This window comes from Zingiber officinale, chromosome 2B (assembly GCF_018446385.1).
Source record: "Zingiber officinale cultivar Zhangliang chromosome 2B, Zo_v1.1, whole genome shotgun sequence".
NCBI classification, from domain to species: domain Eukaryota; kingdom Viridiplantae; phylum Streptophyta; class Magnoliopsida; order Zingiberales; family Zingiberaceae; genus Zingiber; species Zingiber officinale.
The window spans coordinates 13,866,979-13,877,156 of NC_055989.1; positions in this window are offsets into that span (position 1 = coordinate 13,866,979).

Genomic DNA, 10,178 nt, shown 5'->3' on the forward strand with positions numbered 1-10,178 from the left:
CATCTAGACAACAAACTTATCAACAACAACAACCTTCACAACTATCCAGAATCAAAAAGATGCTTGAAGAAGCTCTCTCAGAGCAAAAAGAGATAAAGAATGACATCAAGCAATTGACTCAAAGACTGAAAAATTCTGAAAAATATCAAAAGATGCAAGATAGCCAGATAGCCCAGTCCTTTTCAAGAGTACAAGGAACATTTTCAGGAAAGCCCGATATAAACCCGGTGGAACACTGCAACCGCATCGAGTTGAGAAGCGGACAAACTTTGGGAGACCCCCAAATCACTACTCAAAAAGGACTTGATTCAGAGGAAGAGCCCTCTCCCCTCATGCCCAATCAGATCCATAACAAGGATAGAGAGGAGATCACCAAGAAGGTCGAAGGAACTCTTTAAATTCCCCCACAAAGTCAGACAATTCCTTTCTCTCAAAAACTGATAACATCCCAAAAGGATGAAGAGTTCAATCGATTCCTGAAGAAGATTAAGGAAATTTGCGTAGAAGTACCTCTGATAGATGTACTGCACCAAATGTCAAAGTTCACAAAAGTTTTAAAGGGTATTTTATCTGACAGGAGGCAGAAGGGCGACTTCGAGACCGTAGCATTAACGGAAAATTACAGCACTCTACTTATGGCAAATATTCCATCGAAACTTCAGGATCCAGGGAGTTTTTCCATACCTTGTAAAATTGGTTCTGGACTCATACAGAAAACTTTCTGTGACTTGGTAGCCAGCGTTAGCCTACTTTCGTACTCGTTATGTAAGAAGCTATGACTCCAGAACATTAAATTGACTACTATGACATTGTAATTAGCTGACCATTCATGTAGATACCCAATGAGAATAGTGGAAGACGTGCCAGTAGAAGTAGGCGGATGCATCATTCCCACATATTTCATTGTCCTGGATATGGAGGAGGATCCCAAAATACTAATCATCCTTGGGAGACCATTCCTTGCCATCGCTCTGATATCGGAACGAGGCAGAGAACACGACCGTGTAACCTCGCACGACCGTGTGGCCAAACAGAGGAAGAACAGTGCACGACCGTGCAACTCTTGCACGACCGTGTGACCAAACAGAGATGGATTCGTGCATGGTCGTGCAAACCTGCACGGCTGTGCCCCCCACGACCAGCAGCCAAGCCATACACAGTCGTGCGATCCTGCACGACCGTGTCCCAGGAGTAGTGCCCCAGATCAACACGGTCGCACCAATTGGCACGATCGTGCAGCGCGGCCAGAGGTAAAAGAAGGCACAGCCGTGCCACATCTGCACGGTCATGCCGCGGCGCCGTACCCTAGCCTATAAAAAGGGTTCTAACCCTTCTCGAGAGGAGGAGGCAAGTCGTCAAAGGGAGAATTGCCTTGGTGTCGTTCCATGCCATCCCGGACCTCCATCCAGTGATCCTTCATCACCACATCAACTCCAGAAGCAAAGGATTGGATCCGAAGATCACTCGTTATCGTTGGATAAGCATCCTTTCTCTTTCTCTCTTTTTGTTTGAGAATTGCATGTTTAATTACATTATGTCTTCGGATTTTTCTCCAGCGTCTATGGAGTAGATTCCTTGTTCTAGGATTAGAGAGTAGTTGTGGATTGGTTTTGATGTAAGACCCATGTTTATGCCTTTATTCATTGGATGATTTCGCTTGCTTTGTTTCAACTACTATGCATGAGACTTGTTGCTAGTTTTCCATATCGTATTAATTGATTATATAGGAATTGCTAATCTCGTAGAAAGAGTATCTTAGATCGTATACCCGAGGGGCCCTAGTGACAGGGGTAAGCCGTTCACAGACATCTAGGGTATTTCCTTGAAAGGAGAGGCAACTTCTCCACAAGGAAGTAAGAGACCAAACCAAACCCTTATTTCTATCCTTAATAACACCAATTAGAGTTGCGTTCTTGTGATCTACCGAGGCGCCCTAATGACAGAGGTTAACCGTAACAGGATTTCACAGGGATTTTCTTTATTTAGTTCTTAAGGATAGTTGCTTTAGCTTCCGGTGAATGCATATTGACGGACAATGAGTAAAGGATAGAACGTGATACATCAATACCACCATAATGAAACCGAACTCCTAGAACTCTTCATAAACCAAGTTAATTACTCTATCTTCACTAGTTCTTGTTTCCTCTTCCCAACCTCTTTTCTTTAGATAACTTACAATCATCAGTAGTTTAGCTAATCCTAAGTGAACCATTGCTAGTGCTTATAACCAGTCCTCGTGGGATCGATAATCTTTATTACTGACGATGAATCCGAGCACTTGTGGAATCGTAACAGTCAAGCCGTGAAGGGGATTGCACTGGCCGTGCCATTTGGCATGACCGTGTGGACACTCCCCAGAAGGAGAATGCAAGGCTCGTGTAATTTCACACGGCCGTGCTAAAAATCCATACACGGCTGTGTGAAAAGAAAAGCACGACCCAACTCAGCCTTTAAGGGTTAGGGCACGGGGGTGTATGTGCTACACGGTCGTGCCCGCCGCACACTACTCTTTTCTCTCTTCTTTTCTTCTCTTCAAGGGTTCTAAACCACTTCCACTCAATCCCTTCTCTCATCTTCCTTAAAAGTTCAACCTTTTTGGCTTCTACTATATCGAATGTAATCAAGGATACTTCATCAACAAGAAGAGGGAAAGAAAAGATGCTTGCCACAAAAAGGAAGGAACTCTTGTTTCAAAGGTATTTCCAATAATTTTGGATAAAATTCATAGTGATTTAGATTCGAATAACGAACTACTTACAAATAAAGCTTGCATGGGAGAGGAATAATTTAGGAAATTGCAAGAGTGTTTCAAGAGTGAGAGAGAGTTGTGTGATAAAATTTCTAGATTTATGAAATCTCAAAGAGCTCGAATGGAGTTTAATGAAGATTTTCGAGATTTTATGAGATATTTGCAAGATGATTTAGATAAATTGTTTGAATATCATAAATTTTTTTAGAGATGAAGTAAGATGGTTCATTAATGCTTTTCCTTTTTCTCTTCCTGAGTTCCCCAAACCACACCTCCACCACCATATTGATTTCATCGGGACGATGAAAGGTTTAAGTAGGGGGGGTTTGCAACATGAAATTTTTGCATTTTCAGTTTTCTGCATTTTGTGTGTTTTTGTCTCGCATTTGTTATGCTTATTTGGTTTGTTTTTGACTTTCATTTGATTGTCTTTTGAAACATTGTGGCATTCATTTTGGAAACATCAATCCTCACTTATATGCTTGTTTGTCTAAAAGTAAAAATTATTAGCACGTTTTTATCTTGATTCATGATGTTGTAAATGATGCTAGTATGTTTAGTGTACCTCTTTTCTCTATCTTAAGTAGCATGATGTGAGCTAAGTATCGTATGGAGATAAGTTTAAGTTTTGGCTTAACCTTAAGGATCTTACCCTCACTTACTTGAGCTTGAATAGTTGATATCATTGAAATAGTCATGATTCATCCTATTTGTTTAGTACTTGGTTTCCATGGTGATTTCTCAAACTTCATTTTGGTTACTGGATGAGGCTCGAATCATGTAAGCTCATTTGAAAAAAATCAAAATATCCCAACATTTGTCCTTATATACATATGTGTTAAGTGTTGCACCTTGCAATCACTTAGAAAAAAAATGAAAAAAAAATGAAAAGGAAATGGAAAAAAAAATGTTGAATAAGGGATATAAAAAATAGTTGTCGTGAGTAGAAACTAGAAAGATACCCCTTTGAGACCGAGTTAGGTTATTGGGGAAATAACTGCTATGATTCTCTTGATATCGAGCACACCTTTGAGACCTTGGGTTAATTGAGAAATATAAACCAAGTGTGTGGCAGATAACTGTCTATCACCAGAAACATTAGGAACTCAATTGGATGACGACTTGATTAGGATGAAGATTGAAACTCGAAGGGTTTGGGTTACTTATTTGCACTGTGCACAAGACTTAAGCCATACTTGGGTTATTTCTATGATCATGCTTATTAATGAAACTTGTAGATAGAGTTAGGAAAGTACATTAGGGATTATAATGCATTATTGAGCACGTGAGTCTAGATTACGACATTTTGTTTGAGAGCAAGCAAAAGTTTAAGTCTGGAGGTGTGATGTGCGTAGATTTTATACACTTGTTTAGCATGTTTTGACGCACATTCCTATATTTTATGCATGCTTTATCTATGCATTTTCATACTCCTTGTTTTACTTCTAGCATATTTACTCTTCATTGTTCGGAGATCTGCTCTTGTGCATTTTCTGTCTATAGGAGTCATATTTGGAGAAGAATTAATGTTCATGGGCAATTCAACAATCAAATAAAGGAAGAAGACACTAGCCATGAGTGCCACACGGCCATGCCAAAGAAAAATGACCTTGGCCGTGTGAAGCTGGCTGGCCGTGTAACTTCAGCAAAGAAAGAGAATGGCACGACCATGTGAGAGCCACACAGCCGTGCCACTTTTGAAGCTAATCCAGAACACGACCGTGTGGATCTACACGGCCTGTAAACCTTCCAGAGACTAAGCATTGCCTGGCTGTGTGTGCCACACGACCGTGTGACATTTCCAGAGGTAGAACATTGCTAGGTCGTGTGGATCTGTACGACTGTGCAAGGCATCCAGTGACAAAGCATGACACGACATTGTGAGAGCCACACGACCGTGTGACCTTGGCCGAGAGGAAACACTGCCAGGCCGTGTGAGATCCACACGGCCGTGACACAGGTCGTGTGGTGCCCAAACCCCCCTCTCTATATAAAGAGTTCTTCTCTTTTGAAAAAGGGGGGAGGCTCTCCCTTTGGGGAGATCCAATCTTGAGCCTTTCCTTCAACTTTTGGGCATTGATCCGGAGATTTCAAGACGTTTCCATCCAAGATTTGCCTCCGATAGCACGGATTGGTTCCGAAGACCACTCGTCATCTTTAGATGAGTATTTCTTCTTTATCTTCTTGATTGGGATCTAAATGTTTACGATCATCTTGTATTCGGTTCTTTTCTCTTGTTTCATGGAGTAGATGTCCTTGTTCTAGGATGGAGGGAGTATTTGTGATGTGAATTGATTTATGAATTCATGGATTTACCAACTTCTTGTTTCAATGATGTTGTTATGTTTTGTATCAATTCAATCTTGTGTGGATTGTTGTGTTTGGATCTAATTACCATTCTTGAGTGGATGTTTGTAATTCTTGTGGATCTTGTAAAGGAATTCTATAGATTGTGTGACCGAGGGGCGTCGTGACAGGGCTGCCCCGTTAAGGAACATTTAGGGGATCACCTTAAAGGGTGATGTAAGAATGTACTGTTGGTTGCTACTCGGAAAACCTATAGGTTCCACTGTACAAAATTTTGTACAAAGGTCTGAACCTTTTCCTAGCTACCATGTGTTCTTTTAAATTAAATTTTGGATCGCCTGCGGAACTTAACACGTTTGATCCAAAACTTAATCTATTTGTTCTTTTAGGTTTTGACTTGGATCTCCTGCGGAACTTAACACGTTCGACCCAAGTCTCCTTAAGTTATTAATTCCATTAAATATTAATTTCCATAATTGGTTCCCAGTACTGACGTGGTGAGGCACATGACCTTCTTGGATATGGGAGCAACCACCACCGACTAGACAAAACCTTTTATAGAAATCTAATATTTAATTTCCTAAAATAACTTTAGGTTAACCAAAGAGAACAATCAAATCACAAGGAAAAGAAAAAACAAAAGAACACAACATCGAAAAACATATTCGAAATTCTAGAACGTAAGCCTCTTGTATTTGGTATTATTTCCATAAATAACTAGCATGATGCGGAAAGAAAAAATTACTAGTTATACCTTGTAGAAAAACCTCTTGATCTTCTACCGTATTCCTCTTCTAACCTCGGACGTTGTGTGGGCAACGATCTTCCGAGATGAGAAATCACCAAGCACCTTCTTCTCCTCCTAGCTAGGTTCGGCCAAAACAAGAAAGCTTCACCAAGGAAGAAGAAAAACACCAACCAAGCTCTAAGAGATGCAAGCTTCCTCTCCTTCTTCTTCTTCTTCTCCAAGTAGTATCCGGCCTCCACAAGAGCTTCAAGCAATAGAAAGTTTCGGCCACCACAAAGAGGAAGAAGAGAAGAGATGATGGCCGGCCACAACACCAAGGAAAAGAGGGAGAGAAAATAATAGAGGTTGTATCTCATGAAGGCACCCTCACCCCTTCTTTTATATTCCTTGGCCTAGGCAAATTAGGAAATTTAATTACAATAAAATTTCCTCAATTTCCTTGACATGATTTAATTGAGAAAAATAAAATAAAATTTCCCAATTAAATCTACATTGGCCGGCCACATCATTGGAGAACAAATTGGACAAGTTTCAATCAACAATTAAAACTTCCTAATTTGTTTTCGGAAATTTTAAAAAATAAAATTTCTCTTTAAAAATCTCTTCATGGTTGATAAAAGGAAATTTCTATAATTTTAATTTTATCAACATGTGAATAATTTTAAAGAGAAAATAAAATATCTCACCAATCTACAAATAAGGAAAGAGATCTAATCTCTTTCTTTAATCTTCTGTAGATCTTTTATAAGAGAGATATTTTAATTTAAATTCTCTTTAATAAATTATTTCTTCTACATAATAAAAATTAAAATTAAAATTCCTTTTTAATTTAATTTGGCCGGCCCCCACTAGCTTGGGTTCAAGCTAGGGCCGGCCACCCAAATTCATACCTAGGCCGGCCCTAGCTTGTTCCCAAGCTAGCTTGGCCGGCCCCTATTGGGTGGGTATAGAAGGTGGGTATAGGTGGGTATAGAACTCTACAAATAAGAGGCTACGATAGGGACCGAGAGGAGGAATTGGTTTTGGTCTCCCGATAAAATTAAGCATCCCGTGTTCGCCCCGAACACACAACTTAATTTTATCAATGATAATTCATTTCACTAGAGAACTATCATTGAACTACCGCACCAATCCCAAATTACATTTTTGGGCTCCTTCTTATTATGAGTGTGTTAGTCTCCCTGTGTTTAAGATATCGAATGTCCACTAATTAAGTGAGTTACTGACAACTCATTTAATTAATATCTAAGTCCAAGAGTAGTACCACTCAACCTTATTATCATGTCGGACTAAGTCCACCTGCAGGGTTTAACATGACAATCTTTATGAGCTCCTCTTGAGGACATTATCAACCTAGTATCTCTAGGACACAGTTTCCTTCTATAATCAACAACACACACTATAAGTGATACCATTTCCCAACTTATCGGGTTTATTGATTCATCGAACTAAATCTCACCCATTGATAAATTAAAGAAATAAATATCAAGCATATGTGCTTGTTATTATATTAGGATTAAGAGCACACACTTCCATAATAACTGAGGTCTTTGTTCCTTTATAAAGTCAGTATAAAAGAAACGACCTCTAATGGTCCTACTCAATACACTCTGAGTGTACTAGTGTAATTATATAGTCAATATAAACTAATACCTAATTACACTACGACCTTCTAATGGTTTGTTCCTTTCCATTTTAGTCGTGAGCTACTGTTTATAATTTATAAGGTACTGATAACATCATCTTCTGCATGTGACACCACATACTATGTTATCTACAATATAAATTATATGAACAACTACAAACAAATGTAGACAATTTGACCAAATGTGATTCTTTATTCATAATGAATGTTTACAAAGCTTAGGCTTTCAGTATACACTCCAACATGTACAAAGAAGAGGGATAGATGAATGTGATGCACCCTATATCTTGATGTGAATTGATTAATGATGAGTTTATATGTTGTATGACCGAGGGACATCGTGATAGGGCTGCCCCGTTAACGGACTTCATAGGGATCATTTCTATTTAGTTTCTTAAGGTGTAGATTAATGTCCCTAGCTAGTGTTTTCTGCAAAAGATAATCGACAACTTCTTGCAAACGCATGACAATTGAGGATAGGGTTGGTAGACCATATTACATTTATAAGTACCACAAAAAAACCAAATATCCTAGAACTTCCATAAGACCTAGTTTCCTACATTACCTTTCTATTTCTATTTTCTAGTTTTGTCTTAGTTCGTGTAATTCTTGTTTGGTTGTTTAGCTAATTCGCTTTGAGACATCATTAGTGATTATAATCAATCCCTGTGGATACGATATCTTTTTATATTACTGACGATGTAACCATACACTTGCGATGACGTAACATGGTCCAGGAAGGAGTCTTGGTCTGAGCAGATACCCACAGCAATGGTGGCCTCTTGGGGGAGGACTAGACCAGAGGAGTCACACATCGCCTCTTACATTCAAGGCGCAAGGGGTGCTCGACCGCTAGAGAAGAAGTCCTCTCACTGGATGTAGCAGCGACAGAAGGTTCCACGAAAGGGAGAGATTCTTCTTCAAGAACCTCATGTTCTCTCGTTTGTTGGGATGAGGCTCTTGTTGAAGCACTGGCCTGGGGAACCTCCTGTCCAGACATAATCTCTCTTCTGTACTTCCATAAAATGTCACTGGGCAGCGTTGAGGAATCGAGGGCAAAACTCTGAACATGATGACTTCTGTAGATGAAAGAAGATACCTCAGTTAGTGAATATATGATGGAAGATTTGCTTGATCTTACTAAAAGGTGCAGTCAAGGGAGTCTGGATGGGACTCAGCCCAAAGGTATACAACACACTCTCCTGTAGCAAGGAAGGGAGTTGGAGCTGCACCCAGACCAATTTATCCGAAACAGTGAAGCAATTTGGCTTGTGTTGATGGTTGCTTAACCCAGAAGGAGGGGGAAGACCTGAGCACCACTCAATGGGCCAAGCAACAGGATCGGGTAGTTGCACATAGAAAACATGGGACTTCCAACCTTTATTAGAAGAAGGCATGTTTGTGAAGAACTTACACTCGGGCTGAGATTGCACTATAAAAATGTCGGGCTCTGATCGTTTGAGGGAATAGAAATAATGAAAAAGTTGAGAAGTCAAAGGAAGGTCATATAGATGGCATAGGATTACTATCCCACACATAGAACGAAGGGCATTGGGAGCAAACTAGGGCAAGAGGATACAAAAATACTAACTTAACTCTGAAAAGAAAGAGCGGATAGGGAAACGCAGACCACCAAGAAGCTGATTCCTGAAGAAGGTCACACAACTAGGAGGAGGATGACAGGGATGATCATCAGGCCCAGGAATGTGGAAGGTGTATGTTGGGTGCTACTCGGAATACCATTCTGTTTCCCCTGTACAAGAATTTGTACAAGCACAGAACATTTCCTAGCAACCCATGTGCTCCTCAGAAGTTAAACTTGGATTGGAAATGGAACTTAACATTTTTACTCCAAGTTCGTTCTTCAAAGTTAAATTTGGATTGGAAACGAAACTTAACATTTTTACTCTAAGTTCAACCCTTGTGTTCTTCAGAAGTTAAACCATATTACAGAAGTTGATTAAATTTTATTTCAAGAATTGACTTCCAGATCATTGGCGAGGCACTAGGCCTTCTTGGTTATGGGATCATCCACCACTTCCTAGACAAAGCCTTTCAAAGAAATTGAATATTTAAACTTCTCACAGTAACCTTAGGTTTAACTCCAGAGATCTCAACCAAAGCACAAGATCGAAACACAAAATAGAAACACAAAAATGAAAACACGAAATCGCTAGCCTCTTGTGTTGGTATTTCAGGATCCATACAAAGAAAACAAAACTAGTTATGTTGCGGAAAAAAATAACTAGTTGTACCTTTCTTCATAGATAAAGACCTATTGATCTTCTGCCGTATTCCTCTCCTCTTCTTGGACGTCGTGTGGACGACAATCTACCAAGACAAAAACACCCAAACCCTTTTTGTTTCCAAGCTGCCTACCACCAAAAGATGCAAAGAAAAGGGGCGCCTCCTCCTTCTTCTTCTCCTCCAAACCGCCGACCACCAAGGTGCTTCGTCTCTTTGTTTTATTTTCCTCCAAGCTCCGGCCACCAAGAGAAGATGGGGCACCGACCCTAGAGGGAAGAAAAGGGAAGAAGAAAAGAAGTGGGGCATTGGCCCTAGAGAAAAGAAAAGAAAAAATGGACGCCGACCTTAAGGGAAAGGAGAGGGTTTTTAGTTGTGGAGAACAACTTATCAATTCTTAATTGAATTCTTGATTTTTGTGGCACAATCTCCTCTCCTTTTATAACCCTTTGCCCTAGATAAAAAAGGAGAAAAAGTAATAGATT